Source organism: Saccopteryx bilineata, chromosome 3 (genome assembly GCF_036850765.1).
Source record: "Saccopteryx bilineata isolate mSacBil1 chromosome 3, mSacBil1_pri_phased_curated, whole genome shotgun sequence".
Classification (NCBI taxonomy): domain Eukaryota; kingdom Metazoa; phylum Chordata; class Mammalia; order Chiroptera; family Emballonuridae; genus Saccopteryx; species Saccopteryx bilineata.
This window is the reverse complement of record NC_089492.1, coordinates 37405796-37424930: the sequence shown is the minus strand read 5'-3', so window position 1 is coordinate 37424930 and position 19135 is coordinate 37405796.

The following is a 19135-nucleotide window of genomic DNA, read 5'->3' as shown; positions in this document are numbered from 1 at the left end:
TCCTTCCTTCTCCTTCATCCTCTCTCCTTTTTCCTCCCTCCTCCCTCCTACCTCTTTCCTTCTCCCTCCTCCCTTCCCCTCCTTTCTCCTCCCTCCTCCTTCCTCCCTCCTCCCTCTTCCTCCCCCTCCTCTCTCTTCTCTCCTCCCTTTTCCCTCCCCCTTTTCCCTCCTCCCTCCTCCCTCCCCCCTCCCCCTCCTCCCTCAGAGCCTTCCCTATCCCACAGACTGAGAAGGGCTGCCTGTTCCTGACTCCCTCACACAGACCCTCCCCTCCCCTGGGACACATTTTGCCTTGGGTCACAATTGGTCATGCTCTCTCTTACCTTAGAGGGGCAGAATCTGGTCAGTGGGGAATTTATCTTGTTAAGCAATTGCTAATACTGTATATGCATTATCTTATTTGCTCCTCACCCTGGGAGCTAGGCACCAGGCACTATTATCATCAGGATTGTACAGATGGGGAGACTGAGGCTTCCAAGGGTAAAATGACTTGCCCAAGGTTATATCAGTAGGTGGCCCAGTCAGGAGGTAAGATTGTCTGTTTGTCGCCCTGGTCGGTTGGCTCAGCGGTAGAGCATCGGCCTAGCGTGCGGAGGACCCGGGTTCGATTCCCGGCCAGGGCACACAGGAGAAGCGCCCATTTGCTTCTCCACCCCTCCGCCGCGCTTTCCTCTCTGTCTCTCTCTTCCCCTCCCGCAGCCAAGGCTCCATTGGAGCAAAGATAGCCCGGGCGCTGGGGATGGCTCTGTGGCCTCTGCCTCAGGCACTAGAGTGGCTCTGGTCGCAACATGGTGATGCCCAGGATGGGCAGAGCATTGCCCCCTGGTAGGCAGAGCGTCGCCCTTGTTGGGCGTGCCGGGTGAATCTCGGTCGGGCGCATGCGGGAGTCTGTCTGACTGTCTCTCCCTGTTTCCAGCTTCAGAAAAAAAAAAAAAAAGAAAGAAAAAAAAAAAAAGAAGAGCTTGAAACTCATATCTTTGGGTGAAATGTCCTGATTTTTAAATTCCAACAACTCATTTAAAATAAAAGCAAAACAAACAACCACTGTACAGGATAAATAACAGAAGTCCTTGGGTCAGAGATAGCCCCTGAGCTAGCAGTTTGCAACTTCCATTCCACACAGTTGTTCCCCACTGTGCTCCGCATTTAAGGCTTGTTACAGTAAATGGAAAGCAAACCAGCCTTTTCACAGGGGAGAAAAGGTACAATTTCAAATATCCCTACGGATGCATAACCTCAAACAGTGCAGGACTGATGCGCTGTCTGCTGGGACAGCAGATGGACAGTCAGATGCACGTACAGACCAGGCTGGTATATTTATCAGACACTCTGAAATGAATCCTTATTATCTATGGTGAGACCACATCTGGGAGGGAGGACATATTAACACAGCACTTGACCATGCAACAACTGGGCCTCTCTGAACTGTCCTCTCTGTTTCCCTTTCTCTCACCTGTGCGAGCATTCCAAGACCTGGGGCCTCCGCAACCCTCTCTCTGTCTCATCTTCCAGAAAGAAGAGCTCTCAGACCCTCGAATGGGTTTGACTCACTTCTACACCTCAGCCAAGCCTTAAGCCAGTTCACTGTTTTTCTCTCAGCATCGGCCTGCCCAACCTCCAGCTGGCCTCATTCAGTCACATACACTATCATTCTTCTGCCTGGGCAGTTCCAAACCCCAGCCTCATTCCTGAATCTTTACTCTTTCCCTCCTTCATCAATCAGCCTCGACCCCTTAGCCAACGGCTCATTCCACCTCTCATCATGTCATACCTGGCCATTGCTATATGCTCTTAACTGATGTAAGCAGCATAATATTTGGAGATATTAACTGGGGTTTTATCTCTATTCCTCCCCCCCCCCCCTGTAATCCTCCCAAGTTCAAACTAGATTGTAGGCATCCATCCATTGTTTCAAGAGAGGGTTGTTAGAGCTTAACAAAGCCATCAAGTTCAAATCAGGCGCTCATACTCTTCTTGCCAAGAGATAAACATCCCCTATGCCAGGAGTTGGGGAAGGTGTGGAGAAACTGCTGAGTTCCTATGGAAAATGCGGTGCCTTCCTCTCACACCCAGGCTGAGCCCGAAATAGATTTGAGGGGTTATTTCAGAGTAGAGGAAACATGTCTGACTTGCCAGGAGGGAGCCCAGCACAGACCAGGTGCTGGGGAAAGAAATGGCTACATAGGGTGTTGGAAGATAAGACCTTGAAATGTTCTTCCACAGTCTCGTGTGGCTGCCAGTAGGTGTGGGAGAGCAGCCAGGTTTTCTTAAGGCCAACGGACAAAGGCCCTCTGGATGGAGGCGAAGGAGGCCAACAGAGCTGCAACCTCCATGACTCAATGGCTGAGGACCTGCGGGGAGGAGGGGTGTCTCAGCAGGGGCTGAGAAAGCAAGGAAGATATTAGGCAAATGATGACCAGGAAATTGACTTCCATTCCAAGCACTCCCTGCACCCACCATGGTAGCCATGCCCCAAGACACTGGAATTCAGACACAATTTAAGGATGGGGGGGAGTGGACAAAATCTCAGTTGACAAAGATTATGAAATCCATGCCCCACCAACCGGAGAATAAACTCTACAATAAGAATTGTAAAAAAATAAATTTGTATTTCTTAGGATCTGAGCTTGTGTCCTTAAATTCATATGTTCCTTGTCTCTGTTCTCTCCATATTCCAAACTATTCTGTTTTCTGCAACTGGAATATTACTCAAGTATCACTTCATACTTTCATAGGTTCAAGATTAATTACTGAATGGCTACACTAAGCCAGGAGCTGTGTTAGGGGATTAAGAACCTTGAATGGAGTTTAATAAAAAGATATAAATAACATTACACTGAGATGCCATTTTTAAAACAAAAATCCAAAAGTTTGACAGTATACTCTGTTAGGGAGGCTGTGAAGAATAAACCACTCAATAAACTGTAATTGGAAACAAAATGGCACACCCCTATGGACGGAGACTTGGCAATATCTAGAAAAATTTTGTATGGATTTGCCCTTTGAACAACCTATCCCACTTATAAGAATCTATACCCAGGAAATGTTGGAAAAGTATGAAGAGATGTATACATAAGACTATTATTAATTGCAACATTATTTATATTAGCAAAGAATTGGAAGCAACTCAAATGCCTATCAATAGGGGACTGATTAAGTAAATTGTGGAGTTTATTATTATTAAAATACACAATAGATTAAGATATAGCTTTAAAAAGGAATAAGAGATATTTCTACATGCTACTGTGGAATAATCTCTAGAACATATTAATAAATGGGAAAAAGGCCCTGGCCGGTAGGCTCAGCGGTAGAGCGTCAGCCTGGTATGCGGAGGACCCAGGTTTGATTCCCGGCCAGGGCACATAGGAGAAGTGCCCATTTGCTTCTCCACCCCCCCCCCTTCCTCTCTGTCTCTCTCTTCCCCTCCCGCAGCCGAGGCTCCATTGGAGCAAAGATGGCCCAGGCGTTGGGGATGGCTCCTTGGCCTCTGCCCCAGGCACTAGAGTGGCTCTGGTCGTGGCAGAGCGACACCCCGGATGGGCAGAGTGACACCCGGGATGGGCAGAGCGTCGCCCCCTGGTGGGCAGAGCGTCGCCCGTGGTGGGCGTGCCGGGTGGATCCCGGTCGGGCACATGCGGGAGTCTGTCTGACTGTCTCTCCCCGTTTCCAGCTTCAGAAAAATACAAAAAAATAAATAAATAAATGGGAAAAAGGGTGCAAAATACTAAGTACAGTATGTTATATTTTATCTGAGAAAGGGGAGATTATTTTTATATACATACATCACTTACATACTTTTAAAATGCAAAATAACAACAAATAATAATGATTGCTTATAGATGAGAATGGAAACAAAATGGAGGACAGAGATAAAAGCAAAACTCTTCTGACTACACCTTATTTTATAGATTTTACCTTGGAACAATGGAGCTACATAATATAATTATTAAAAATATCAAGTAGGAAAATGCAATCCTTAAAAATTGAAAGTAAATAAAACAAGCCTGTGTGTCAATTTGGTGGCTTAATTACAAGTGACTTTACAATACACTAATTTTTTTTTTAACCAGAGAAAAAGAGAGAGGGACAGACAAACAGGAAAGGAGAGAGATGAGAAGCATCAATTCTTTGTTGCGGCACTTCAGTTGTTCATTGATTGCTTTCTCATATCTGCCTGGAGGGGGGGACTACACACAAGTCAGTGACCTTGAGCTTCAAGCCAGTGACCTTTGGGCTCAAGAGAGTAACCATGGGGTCATGTCTATAATCTTATGCTCAAGCCAGCAACCATGGGGTCATGTTTATGATTCCATGCTCAAGCCAGCAACTTCGCACTCAAGCTGGTAATCCCTTCTTCAAGCCGGATGAGCCCATGTTCAAGCCTGAGACCTTGGGGTTTCGAACCTGGGTCCTCTGTGTCCCAGGAAGAGATTCTATCTACTGCACCACCACCTGGTTAGGCTATAACACACTAATTTTATCATACAGCTCTAATAAGATATAGCCTAAAATTTTTTTAAACGCTAAATAGAAATATTAAACTGTTTTTTAGTAATTATATTGCTAATAATATTTCTACTGTTACTCTGAAATGTATATAACAAGGTAAAGAAAATAGGTCATTTAGGATTCAAGATTTTCAGAATAAGAAAAGATATAAAGATAAAAATAAAGTTAAGTTTTAAATTTGAATTGGAAATCTCAAAAGAAACAAAAAAATCTATTTCCCTCTGTGTATGCTGAAAAGACCTAGAGATAATAAACTACCAAGAGGTAATGAGCATCCCTAGGACCCAGATAGTTGCCTCTAAATACAATTTTCCACTAGAAGGAACCAGAACTCTTTGTAAATGGTAGCTTTCGTGTCTGGGGCAGAAAATGTACAAGATGAGATCGGAAAGCAAGAAAGATATTATGGATTGTTGAGATCATGCAAAAAAGACCCAGAAGCCACTGGAAGGATCTCTTACTAACAAACTATGGGATAATCTGAGCATAAAAATGTGTAGAAATTGCAATAGGTTTAGACATAGCAAAAATATTAAAAGGCACAAATTCATAATAATAAACTAATTGGTCACCTTTGGAGTATGCTGGGGAACTAACTCATGATTTCAAAAACTTATCAAAAAAGAATTAAACATTTATTCTGTCTTCTCAGGTTGCTGAATAGTTGATGTGGGAAAGGTCTTTATAGAAGAATTCTAGTCTAAATAAAGAAGAATCAGAATATCACCATTTCGTAGCTCCTCATGTTAGAATGGGAGTAGGCAATATCAATGGCTGCTATCCCAGTATACTTTCTCAATAGACTGCTAATACCATTAAGTGAAACATCATAATGAATGAATCAGGCTGATACTATATAAATCCAATGATTAATCTTAAAAAAAGACAAAAAGAAAAAATGACCAAATATGTATGTCTCCTGTGGTGATGCACTTCGAAGCACACAACACCACTTATTTTCTCCAGAAAATGAACTGACATCTTATCAAGCCTTAAGATCCCGCCACAGTTTCCAGGATATAAAGGGGACACAAGAACATATTAATTGACACCATTGGGATGAAGTCTGCAAAATCTAGAACACTGCAAATAAATTGTAAGAAGAGGGAAGAAAACCTATCAACATTTTTTTAACTAGATGGATTTTTAAATATTTGTTTTAATTATTAACTTTATTGTACAGAATTAAATGATTAACTTTAATGTCATAATAAAAACTTCACATTCAGATTCCATTTTAGTTGGCTAAGTTTTACTTATGGTTTTATAAAGACCTAATAAAACCTATTGACTAAATTTAATTTGTGAACCTTGTTTGAATATTGTTTGAATCTTAACTCAAATACATTAAAAATTTAAGAAGACAATTAAGAAAATGTACTGACTACTTGACTTGGGATGCAAGCACACAATACAATACAGGGGTCCTCAGGTTACGACACAGTTTTGTTCTTACAACAATAACATAACCTGAATTTTGGTGTAAGTTGTAACACACCTTACCCTAAGTCACTTACCTACCCTAACACAGTTGTAAAATCATAATCTAGAACATGAAAACACAACTAAGCCACAGATAAAGGACATAAAAATACTATATGGTACACTATACTGTAGTAACAGATAAAATGACAAAAAATGAGTGTAAAAAATTTTTTTACCTTTATTCCTATGGTTGGCTTGCAACTGGAAGGGGCATTGCAAGGTGAGAGAGAGTGACCTATTGGGAGGAGGAAGCTGGAGAGGCAGGAGAATCCTGGGTCAGGTGAATCAGGATTGCCTAAGGAACGTGCAGGAGATGCTGGACATGAGTCTACCTGTACTACAGGTGTATCATCTAAAAAAGCAGCTGATGTAGAAGGTACAGGATTTGTTACAGGCATCTCTACCTTCTTAAAGAATTGTTCCAGGCTAATCTGGAAGGTTGATGACTTCTTCTCTTCCAAAATCTGCCTACAGCATTGCAAGGCATCCACAAGAGCTCTGTAGACCTTACTGAGTCTGTCATAGCTGGTGTCCTCAGCCTGAAATTTTGCCAACCCATCCTCTACCATAGAAAAACCTTCTGTGAATTCCTTGGTAGTAAATCTCTAGGGTTCTGTGGTTTTTATCTCTTCCTCTTCATTCAGCTGCTTCTCCAGCTGAATAAGGTCCTCAGCAGACAGCTCCTCTCCATGTGATGCCAGCAGCTCTGTGACATCCATCGTGATGGCTTTCCTCTTCTTTGAAGCACTACCATCTGAAGACTCTGACTTTCATTTAAGAACCGTGATAAGGGCCAAAAAGTCACTAAACAAAGCAACACAAATAGAACACACTTGCACTTTTAACAGTCCAGAATAGTATTAACCCCCTCACTCATACGCTGTGTTACTGTGTATTCTTCCGCAATGCACAACCAAGCTAGTTCCCCCACATAGTCTGTAAGTACAATGCTAATGGTGGAAACCAAAGGAACATTCATGTCTCAATTTTTTAAAGTTATTATGGGAGTAAACATCATAAACTCAAAATGTTGTATGTCAAGACTGTCATAACCCAAGAACCCCCTTGTATACAGATGATGTATTATAGAATTATATACCTGAAACCTATACAAGTTTATTAACCAATGTCACCCTAATCAATTCAATAAAGAAAATTTACTATTTGACAACATTAGGAAATTGTTCTTGAATATTAGCTGATGCCTTTTTTCATTATGATGAAAATTCACTTTCTGACCTGACATTTACTGCCTTCCACTTGAACATAAAGATTTGGGTTACATTCTAGATGTGCTATTTACTAGGTTATATGTGCTTGAGTAAACAATTAAATGGCTCAGAACCATTTGTGAAATGAGTATGTCATAATGTTCTGGGTTAGTGTGAAAATATGAGATAATGTGAGAGCACTTTATAAACCATATAAGCCATCTCCCTAAGCTACCTAATTTTTTTCATGCATACCTAGATCTTTGCCTTTGTTCATGTAATTTCCCTCTACCCAGAGAATTCTCCTCTCTCTTGTCTGAGGGTGCTTCATTCCACCCTCAGCTCAATTTTCACCTGCTCATGAAATCTTTTCTAACCACTTTAGCCCATGGTGATTTTTCCCCCTATTTTTCTCATAGACCATATTATCCATAATGATCCCTTGGAACTTTGAAATGACATATCTGCTATATCTGTCTTCCCCACTAGACAGTGACTGTCTCATTTGTCCATTCTTCTCTTTACCACAGATCTTAGTACAATGTTTATGTACAAGAATGTATTTGCTGCTGATGATGACAGTTGAAGCTTCAGGTAACCTGTGAACTTTTATTTCAGTGACAGAAACCCAACTGAATATAGCTAGAGCAAGCATAAATTAATGGGCTCACACAGTCAGTTACAGAAGGATCTGGGTAGTGTTATCCCTGAAGGATGACTGCTACTGGGGACTGGACATGCAGGACTCACAGTCATCTCAATCTCTACTACTGCAAACAGTCCTTGCCATGTGACAGGAAGCTTATCTGTGGACAGCTTCCTACTCCTCTTCTCCCTGCTTAGTTCCAATACAAGAGTCCTGAAGAAGGACTCTGTGATTGGTCTAGTTTGGTGCAGTGCCTCCCTCCTCCCAGACCAATCATAATTCAAGGAGTGAGACTGAACTTTTATTGGGACCACATGTTAGAGATGGAGAGAGGAACAGTTGCTCCCCAAAATAGGCAATTGCCACCAGAAGGAAGGAGAGCAGCGGTGGGATTCAAATAATTTAAAAACTGGTTCTCTGCCCTAACGACTGTTTTAAGTATAAAAAAATATATACCGAAAGGTAGTTTATTATTTCATGCATTTAATACTTAAAATTAGAAAAATAAAAGAGGCACACAAAACTAGATTATGTTATAAGAGAAAGTTTTAAAATATTAATAAAAAATTAAATAATATCTGACAAAAACAATAAAACTGTTATTTAAGATATTTGCATTTTGCTTCTTGATTGATGTCCTCACTTGAATTTTTTTTACCTATGTACAGAATGAACATTACTACTGATGCTTAGAATACACTGTTGCACAGATGAACATTAAAATAGAGTAAGAAATGTAAATTTGTGATTTCCACAATGGGTGGCTGCCCAGGAGCCCACCTTAGAGAGAACCCTAATTACAAGTGCTATTTTAACAACCAGTTCACTGAACTCAACAAAAAAATTAGGCATTGGTTCTGCTGAATTGGTCCAAACTGGCTGAATCCCACCACTGAAGGAGAGGAGCTGGGTATATATAACATGAAGTATCCACTATATGAGTTAATGTGTCTACTATGTGAGTCACATGAAACAATGGCTATTCTAGTTTACTCAGAGATATTTAACTACATACTCCTATAAATAGTAAACCTTTACTAAGTCAAAAGAACTGACATTGAATCTACCTAAAATGTGCTGGGTACTGTTAGGCATAAGGCAGTAAACTAAAAGACAAAAACCTCTGTCTGCTCGAAGTGGGCATTACAACAATAAACAAATAAATAAGTAAACAAATAATATGGTGATGTTGATAAGTGTTATTGAAAAAAATAAAGTAGGAAATGAGGATAAAGAGTGCTAGGATAAGAGGAGTATTCCATTTTAAATTAAATAGTCAGGGAAGTTCTCAATGAGAAGATGACAATTGAGCAAAAACCTAAAGGAAATGGAAGAGCCAGCCATGCAGACATCTAGGGAAAAAGAGTTTCAGACAGAAGATACAACAAATACAAAGGCCCTGAAGTGAGAACAAGAGAGTCAGTTTGTCTACAGAGAAGCAGGAGAGGGGGAAATAGTAGGAGAAGACATCAACATCAAAGAGGTAATGAGGAGCCAGATCACATAGCGTCTTCTGTGTTAGAATAAGGACTGGTACTTACTCTGAGTGAAATGAGGCATCACTGAACATAGGAGTGACATGATCTGTCATTCTGCATGCCCTCTGACTTTCAACAACATTGATTTTTAGAAACACATACCCTTGGAGTATCCTCGGGGTTGGTGTAAAAAATAGCCAGAATTAAGATTTCTTGGCATTTTCAATATAATTGTTTCTACCCATTTACCATTTTTTGTTGTTCTGTCTTCACAGATAGGTTTCTATCTGGTATCATTTTTCATTTGCCTGGAGGACTTCCTCAGGTAGTTTTAAACTATCTTAATTTTGCTTACTCAGAGAATGTATTCATTTCACCTTTATTCTTGAAGTATATTTTCTCTGGATATAGAATTCTCTGGTGACACTTCTTTTCTTTCAGCATTTCAAAAATGGGGTGTCACTCCCTTCTGGGCCTTCAAGATTTCCGATAACAAATCCTCAGTCATTTGAATTGTCATTCCACAATTAATAATGTGTTCTCTGGATGTTTTCAAGTTTTTCTCTTTGTCTTCAGTATTCAGTATTTTGATTATGAAATGGCTAAGCATGAATTTTTTTGGGTTTTTCCTGGTTATGGGTCACTCAGATTCTTGAATCTGTAGGTTTATGTCTTCTATAAAATGTTGGCAGTTTTCAGACATTATTTCTTTCAGTATTTTTTTCAGCACTGCACTCTTTCCCTTCTCCTTCTGGGATCTGATGATATAATGTTAGCTGTTTTGGTTTTGTCAGCAGGTCCCTAAGTCTCTGTTTACTTTTCCAACACCTTTTCTGTTGCTCAGATGAGATCATTTCTATTGACTTATCTATAAGTTCACTGACTCTTACCTCTGTCACTTCTGCTCTGTTACTGAGCCCATCTATTGTGTTTTATTTGTAGTTATTATTAATCATTACATATTTTTTCATTTTTAAAGTTTCCATTTGGTTCTTTGTCACATCTTCTATTTCTTTGCTGAGACTTTCTATCATTCTATTTGTGTTAAAAGAACTTGCCTCTCTACTTAAAAAGCTTAGCATCATGCCAGATGACAAAAGAAAAACACCAGAAAAAAAGGTATGAGTCCAAAATATAATAATTTGACAAAAATGACACTTAGTTGAGAGGGAAAAAAAAGAGAAAAAAAAAAAAAAAGGAAGGAGAAGAAGAGGAAAAAGAGGAAAAAAGAAGCAAAAGAGCAAGTGTCAGAAATGAGACCTGCACAAAAAAACAAGAATAAAAAATATAACAACTAATGGAAAAATGGGAAAAAGAAAAAGAAGAAAAAGGAAAGAAGAAAAAATGAGGAAAAGCAAAAAGAAAACAACATATTTTCCAGTTTTGAAAGGTAACTTTCCTTTTTCTGGTAGATGGCACTGTACTACAAGTTTTGCCTCTGGGAAGTTCTTGGGCAGAGTTCTGCTGAGGCGTTGTTGTGGTAATGATGTAGGCAGGGCCCTAGTCATGTTGGTAGGAGGGGCTTGTTGTTAGGGCTTTGCAATATTACGGCTGTAGCAATGGCCGTCTCAGGTCTTCCATTGCCTCTCCTCATGTCCTAACAGAGCAGAGGCTCAATCACGCGGCACTTCTGCCTCTCACAGGAGGGAGTGGCCAGAAGACTCAGCTGTGGGGTATCCGCTATTGCCACTGTTGGCACAGCAAGGGAGCAATGCAGCACTTGGGATACTGGGGGAGATACAGCTGGGTCCTTCCACCAATACCACTCAAAGCACAATCCTGGATAGGGCAGGGGTTGCAGTACAGAGCTGGTATCGGAGCTTTGGGAGTGGGGTGGGTGGGGCGCAGATCTCAGATCAAGCACACTTCCGCATCTAAGAAGCCAAACTTCCTGGGCTGTGCATGCGGGTATATTGAGCATGCCTCAGCACCCCACAGGCCAATCTCCACAAGCTATCCACGCACTGATCTTGGGAGCATGCCACAGGCTATGTGCATGCCCAGTGCCTGCAATCGCAGATGGAGCCCAGTGATGCAGGCAGATGCTGAAACCAGTCGTGTTCCTCCTCTTGTTTGTACCTCTCCACTTCTCTTAGCTCTGAAACTAAACCCATGCTAAAAGTGCCTCCCTTGCTCAGATCAGTGAGGAAAGGGAAAAACTCTCCATCCTCCAGCTTTTGTCCTCCGTGAGCAGGTTTTATCTTCAACCTGCCTTCTCACCAAATCATACCTTTATCTGGTGTGTGTATACTGTATTTCAGGTGCTCCTGGGGTTTTTTTTTCTCTGCTTCTGGTTGTTGAGTTTGTTAAGATTTCAAGGGGAGAGATCAGGAGTATCTCTCATTCCACCATTTCTCTGACAGTCACTCTCCACCTCAATTCTGAGGGGAGGCTGTGCCCTGCTACAAAGATGACACCAGTCCCTTACTGCTCCCTAATCCATACATTTTGCAACATGACTTTGTAGCTCCTCCCATCAAAAGGTAGAGTCTATTTTCTATCTTTTTGATTCTGGGTTCGTCCTGTAACTTTCTTTGGTCAATATCATCTAGTATAAGAGATGTTGCCAATTTTGAGCCCAGGCCTTCAGAGGCTTCACATACTTCTGCTCTTTCGCTTGGAACTTCTGCCTCATTCATATTTGAGCTTGCCTGCTGGAAGATAAATGACCATACAAATGAAGAGTTAGCTCAGTCACTTCAACTGAGACCCCGGGCATGTGAAAGAGCCCAGACAAGATCAGTCAGTTTGACACACATCTGATCATAGACACAAAAGGAAGTCCAGCTGTGACTAAGAGAGTTGCTCACTAAATTTCAGATTAAATTGTCAACCTATAGAATCTTGAGCAAAAGAAATGCTTATTGCTTTAAGCCACTGAATTTTAGGGTATTAGTTAACAGTGCAGAGGCTGAGCACTAAAAGAGCTCTTTCTTTACCATTTCTTGGGATATTGGGAGCACTAGGTGTTTTGTCTGTTTGTTTGTTTGTTTGTTTTTGACAGAGACAGAATCAGATAGGGGCAAACAGGAAGGGAGAGAGATGAGAAGCATCAATTCTTTGTTTGCAGCACCTTAGTTGTTCATGGATTGCTTTCTCATATGTGCCTTGATCAGTGTGTGTGTGGGGGGGGTTACAGCAGAGCAAGTGACCCCTTGTGCAAGCCAGTGACCTTGGGCTCAAGCCAGTGACCTTGGACTTCAAGCCAGTGACCATGGGGTCATGTCTATGATCCCACACTCAAGCCAGCAACCCTGTGCTCAAGCTGATGAGCCAGTGCTCAAGATGGATAAGCCTGCACACAAGCCAACAATCTCAGGGTTTCAAACCTGGGTCCTCCGCATCCCAGTCTGACACTCTATCCACTCTGTCACCACCTGGTTAGGTGGAAGCACTAGGTTTTATTGGCACCAGTCTGCCAACAGACAGAGACAAGAAAAGATGGGCGGGTATAGTGATGAGCAGCAGTACAAGATGTGTCTTTGCACTGTCTCAGCAGACAGCAGTGACAGGAGTAACCAGAGCAGGGGCAGAATGAATAAATAGGAGCTTATGGGACCAGCCCTAGAAGTGCTCTTCAAAATATCTTCAGGGACTCCCAGAAATATTAGAATATGTATCAAGGAACTGGAGGGCTTACAGAATAAATGCGGTTGGAGCCAGAGAAAACACATAATTTGATTATTACATAGGAGGATATGCTTGCTGAAAAATTTTTTTACTTCAAATAAGAAATTTTAACTTCCCCAAAGACATTAGAAATAAGCAGTTTTCATAAATTTATTACACATGAATTCTTTTAAATAGTGAAACATCACTAGATGATGGTTACTTCATTCTTCTTCAAAGCAGTCTGTATTTTTTGTCTTTGGGAATACTTAACAATGAAAAATGAGAAATGGGCGCAAAAACTGGCATTTATCACATATTCTTTGCAAACATGAATAAAACAGAGTGCACACCAAAAGCATGAAGATCACACATCTCTGCTGTCCTTGCTTTCAGGAGAGGAGAGGCCACGTGACTGGGTCTGGCCAGTGAGGGGCGAACAGCAGTGATCCTGCCATTTCTAAGCTGAAGGATTTGATCGTTGGGCTGAGACCCTCTATCATTCCTGCCTGCCACACTGACTGAGGAGGTCATTTGTCCCAGATGGTAAAAGAGCAGAATGCCTACTTTTCTTTCTGCCTGGATCTGTAGTCACAACATGGAGGCCAGCTGCCCTAGAGGACCCCAGACCTGCAGTGGGTATTGCACAAATGTGACATCAGCTTCGGCTGTGTCAAGCCACTAAAGCATTGCTTGTTCCCAAACCATTCCCTGACCTAGTCTGACTGATAGTATTGAAAAGATGAAATTTAAAAACATCCAGGCCCTGGCCGGTTGGCTCAGTGGTAGAGCGTCGACCCAGCGTGTGGAAGTCCCAGGCTCGATTTCTGTTCAGGGCACACAGGAGAAGTGCCCATCTGCTTCTCCAATCTTCCCCCTCTCCTTTCTCTCTCTCTCTCAATCTCTCCCCCCACACACAGCCAAGGCTCCACTGGAGCAAAGTTGGTCCAGGCACTGAGGATGGCTCCATGGCCTCCGCCTCAGGCTCTAGAATGGCTTCAGCCACAACAAAGCAATGCCCAGAGGGGCAGAGTATTGCTTCCTGGTGGGCATGCTGGGTGGATCCTGGTCCAGCACATTCAGGAATCTGTCTGACTGCCTCCCCACTTCTAACTTTGGAAAAATACAAAAAAAAACCAAACAAAAACCATCCAGTGAAAAGAAGAAATTATCAATGCTTCAAATAAAGTACAAAAATTGTTGTGCTCTTGTCAAATGCAGATTATACATGCTTTAATTTTGGCAAGCAAGGTCTAGTGTTCAGAGGAGCATCCAAGAAACTTTATGAACATGAACATGATAATGGGAATTTTATCCATTTGGCAGAAGTCAGAGCAAAATTTGATAATATTATGGCAGTACGTTTATGCATAATGTAAATATTGACACCAAATAATATTGCGCCTATTTAGGGGGTGAAATACAAAACTAACAATTAAAATTGTAGCAGATGTAAGAAGTGAAATCAGTGTGAATAAGGTAAGAAGAGCTAAATATTACTCATCATGTTGGCTACAGAACACGATGTTGTTGTATTTCAGACACAAACCCTGATGAATATAATTGAATAGATAACATTTTTTTGTTAGACTTGTAGACTCTTAAAATGTAAATGTTTCTATATGTAAACACATTTGGAGATTTTTTTTTCCCCAGTGATGACACAACTGGAGAAGGATTACAGAGTTAGTAGGCTACTTACAAAAACAATCAAGAATAAAATCATTTGAGGGGCCACAGATATCAAAATACTGCAAAATATGCACAGAAAACATGACAGATTAGAACACATGATTCTGTCATGTTTTCTGTGCATATCTGCAGTATTATATCTGTGGCCCCTCAAATGATTTTATTCTTAACACATTTTCTGCTCCCTGACTATAGATATTTTAATCTTGGTAGTGAAAGGTGCAATAAAAATCTAACACAACTGAGTTTTTTTTATATATATAAATTTTTATTAATTTTAATGGGGTGACATCAATAAATCAGAGTACATATATTCAAAGAAAACATGTCCAGGTTATCTTGTCATTCAATTCTGTTGCATACCCATCACCCAAAGTCAGATTGTCCTCCATCACCTTCTATCTAGTTTTCTTTGTGCTCCTCTCCCTCCCCTCCCCCTCTCCCTCCTACCCTCCCCCCCCCATAACCACCACACTCTTGTCCATGTCTCTTAGTCTCATTTTTATGGCCCACCTATGTAACAACTGAATTTTTTATATTACTTAGGATCTATACAACTGCTTTTCAGCTTCAATGAAATATTGTGCGTTAAAAACACATTTACCAAACATCAATTTGAAACACACCAAATGCATGATGGAAAGATTGAGTTTATGCCATTATGGTACTAAAAACTCAATTAGAGGCTCTAAGAATTCTTTTTTAGAAAATGTTGGTCTATTAATAAAAACATGGATTGTAGAATTCAAGCCAAAGGTAAGCTTTCAGAAACATCCTCTGTTACATTTATTTGCTCAAGATTAATTTAATGAGATGCTTTAAGTAAAATTAGTGCTATATTCAAAATAGTGCAGGAACTGAAATTTAACATATTGCCCTAAGAAGCATCCAAAGAGGCTCCGTCTCCACAGATGCTTGTGGTGACAGAGATGGGGTGAAGGTGTGTGAGTTTCCTTCTGCTGGAGCCCCGAGGAGGCTGGTGTAGCTGGACTCTGGGTAAGAGGCTGTGGCTGAAGCCATCTTCTGGGAGGGGCCCAGCCTGCCTTGCAGCATGGTATGCAGGAGACTGACCAGGAGAGGCCTCTGTTGAAGGGCCTTTGCCATTGAGATCCTGGCCACTGGTCAGGGACATTTCTGCACAGACTTCTGTTAACCCAGGCCTTTGGTAAAACTTTGTCAAGCTCTGTAGTGTCAACTTTGGTTCACACTCAAAGCAGGGAGTACAGTGTGTCCACACCAGCCTTGGGGGCAGTGACCAGGCAGCAAGAGAGAAAGAGAGATGCAGTTAGAACAGCTGGCAGAGGCGATAAGCCACTGCAGCCCCTAAGACGCAGCTTCTCGCTGGTATGCAATTCTGAGGACAAAAAGACATTTTCTTCACTGTTGGACATGTCTGACTCAGCCATTTCAGTCCAATTTTATAGATATTTTTCTGAGTAACTACTATGTGCCAGGCTTTAGTCTAAATTCAATGTGTACATGAATTAATTTGATCCTCACAGCTACCCTACCAGTGTGTCTATTTTACAGGTTAGGAAACTGAGGCCCCAAGGGGTTATATTACTTACCTGAGGTCATGTTAAGCAGCATTCAGAACTTTAACCCTAGCAGTCTCTGACTCCAGAGCCCACATTCCTAATCAGGGTGTGATAGAATATAGGCACTACCCTTTATAAGAGTTCACCACAGTGTTCTTATTTTTATCCCTAAAAAGAAAAAAGAAACCCAAGATTTCCCCCCAGATAAATCAAGAATCTGTTACCAGCTTGAAACTAACTTATAATGGCTTCAGACAAACAGAGTCTCGGGAGTGTTGACATCCAGCCTCAGAACCTGGCCTTCAGCAGAGTCACACTGTCTTTCCAATGACAGCTGCTTCTTCTCATCTGTCTCCCGTGCACACAGTGGCTTCTCTGCCCCCTAGGGTAGGTTTGGAACCTGGCAGTTTCCAAAGCTGGCAGGAAAACCTGTCGTCAGCCCTCAACAGAGGGAAAAGGGCATTGCCTATCTGGGGTCATCCTTGGCGTGAAAACCTGGGAAACCGGGCAGGACTTGTGACCACTCTGTCACTCTCACTCTCATAACGGTGGGGGAGGATGGGGAATCTGGTTCCCACAGCCCGAGACCAATTAGAAAAGAAAGAATTGCCCCTTATCCCAACCAAAGTTCTGGCTACATCTTAAGGTTTGACTTACTAAAGTTAAAGGATACCAAAACTGGGGTAACCAACTTGTCCCAGTTTGCCCAGAAGTTTCCTGGTTTTAGCACTGAAAGGTTCATCAACCTAGGAGGACCCCCAGACCCCAGCAAACCCCGATGATTGGTACCCTGGTCAAAGTAGACATCAAGGAGAATTCTTTTCTCCGTGGCCTCAAGGCTGGAAGGTCCACACCTCACATTTCTCTTGATCTATGGAAGCCAGAACATTCCCAAACCATCAATGTCAGGCTAGAGACTGTTCCTCCCTGTTCTCTGTACAAGGGGCATAACATCCCTGTGGAGTGCTGAGAAAAAGGCATTGAGGACACAGCCCCAAGCTCCATCTGAATGATTCTGTCTTCCCAGAGGCTGCAAACAATTGGACCCTGAGAGATGGAGATGTTTGGCAGCTAGAGTCACCCCTGGTGGCGGGCAAATGGTGCAGGGTTTACATCTTTGCATGAGATGGCAGCATTCCCCCTTCATTTCTGATCCACGTGGCCCAGGGCCAGGGGCAACAAGGCATTGGTCAAAATGTTCTTCTCTGTGATAAAAAGACCACAGAGTTAAGCCAGTGAGTTAATGGACAGGTGACAAAACAACTGACATGATATGGCTGGGGCCAACAAGAAGCTGTGACCATCTCCAAGGTCCTCTCTGCCCCTAGTGATTTTGCAGAGAGGGCTTGGTCCTCGGTACGGCTACAGATATTCACTGTATATGATCCAGATTCCATCTAATGGTATAAGTAAATAAACTCTGGACATTCAGAGAAAACAAATCACCCGTCCATCAAAATCTTTGGGGTAAATTAGTTCAGCAGACTGGACAAGAGACACACTCTGTGACTCACCCTCACCCAGAGTAAATAAGGGAAGATTAAGCACAACTTGATTGAATCATGCTGAAGCTTGGCATAGCTCAACAAACAGATCAGCCTGAAATCTCACATTAGGAACACATAATCTCATAAAATTTATGACTGTTATTGCTCACCACATATGTTTCTGGGTTACTGTATGTTGGGCTTCAAGCAAACTGCATCGCTGGGGTCTTGAGGGGCCAGTCTGCTGAACTACAGCATTTTTCAGGGAAGAAGATGCCTTCCTGTTGACACTCTGTGGCATGATGCTTGGCATGGCCTGGCCGCTACAGGCCGCTACAGGAAAGAGGACCCGGTGGGGCTGTTGGCAGTGGCGACAAAAGCTTGCACTATGCAGACTCTGGTTGCGATGCTGGTTGGGAGACTGACTGGCACGTGAGTCTGCTTTCTCCTATTGCAGCATCAGTTTCCTCACCTGTAAAAGAAAGTGATAGACTTAGATCACCTCTACGGTCTTCTCAGGAGTTGCAGTCTCCTGGTCTATAAAAGAAGATCAAGAAGACAACTAATTTAAAGAGTAATCAGAACCAAAATCAGAACTGAGATCTATAGAGAATAGGGGTGCAGGTATGTGGTATGGTTTTCTGAAGGCAGGGACAGGTACAGAGGATATCAGTCTGGCTCTGGTCATCTGGGAGGCAATAGTAAGTGGTCAACTGCTTTGAGAGGCATCTGCTGCTCGAACCTAAAGCAGCAGGAAATGGTTTCCAAACTTATGTCACCACGCCACCTTCCCCTGCCAGTAGATCTAGGCCTTCTTTCCCTCTGAGTCCAAATGCAAACTCAAGTTCTTCTCAACATGAGAGCCGGTGAACACCCATCAGATCCACAGGCAACAGAGAGTTGCTTTCCAATCCAAATGGCCCCGAGTCTCCTCCAGGTCCAGGATCAGAGATTCCAGGTCTGACTACAGAGATTCAGAATAAAGCTCCGGTGAGAAGCAGAGCACAGGAGAGGGAACAACTTCCTTGCAGTGAAGGGTCCTCATTTTAAAGGGGTGGTCACTGAGGTCAGAGTCCAGGGACTCCAGTGATGAAAAGAGATTGAACTCCATAAGCCTTTGGCTCATTTTCTGGAGCCCCAGGGAGGGTCAGGAAATGTCAGGCCCCCGAGGCCATGGCCCTAGATGTCCCCACCAGGGGAACCCATATGGAGAGAAGCAGGTGCCGGCTGCACGGAGGTCTCCCTCCCCACACCCGGCCTGTGCTCTGTCCTGCACATTCCATCTCGGCAATCTCTCTCCTGCTCATCCACGCACGCGCTCCCTGCCGCAGCCAAGCCTGACCCCACTGACCCCAGGCCCTCTTCCAAGCTTTTCCTGTTCAATTTCCAGCACCACTATCTTCATCCAGAAAGAGTTTTGAACCAAAGAGTAACATTATTCTTTCTGGCTTGTTCATTTTCATTATGATTTTCACAGCCA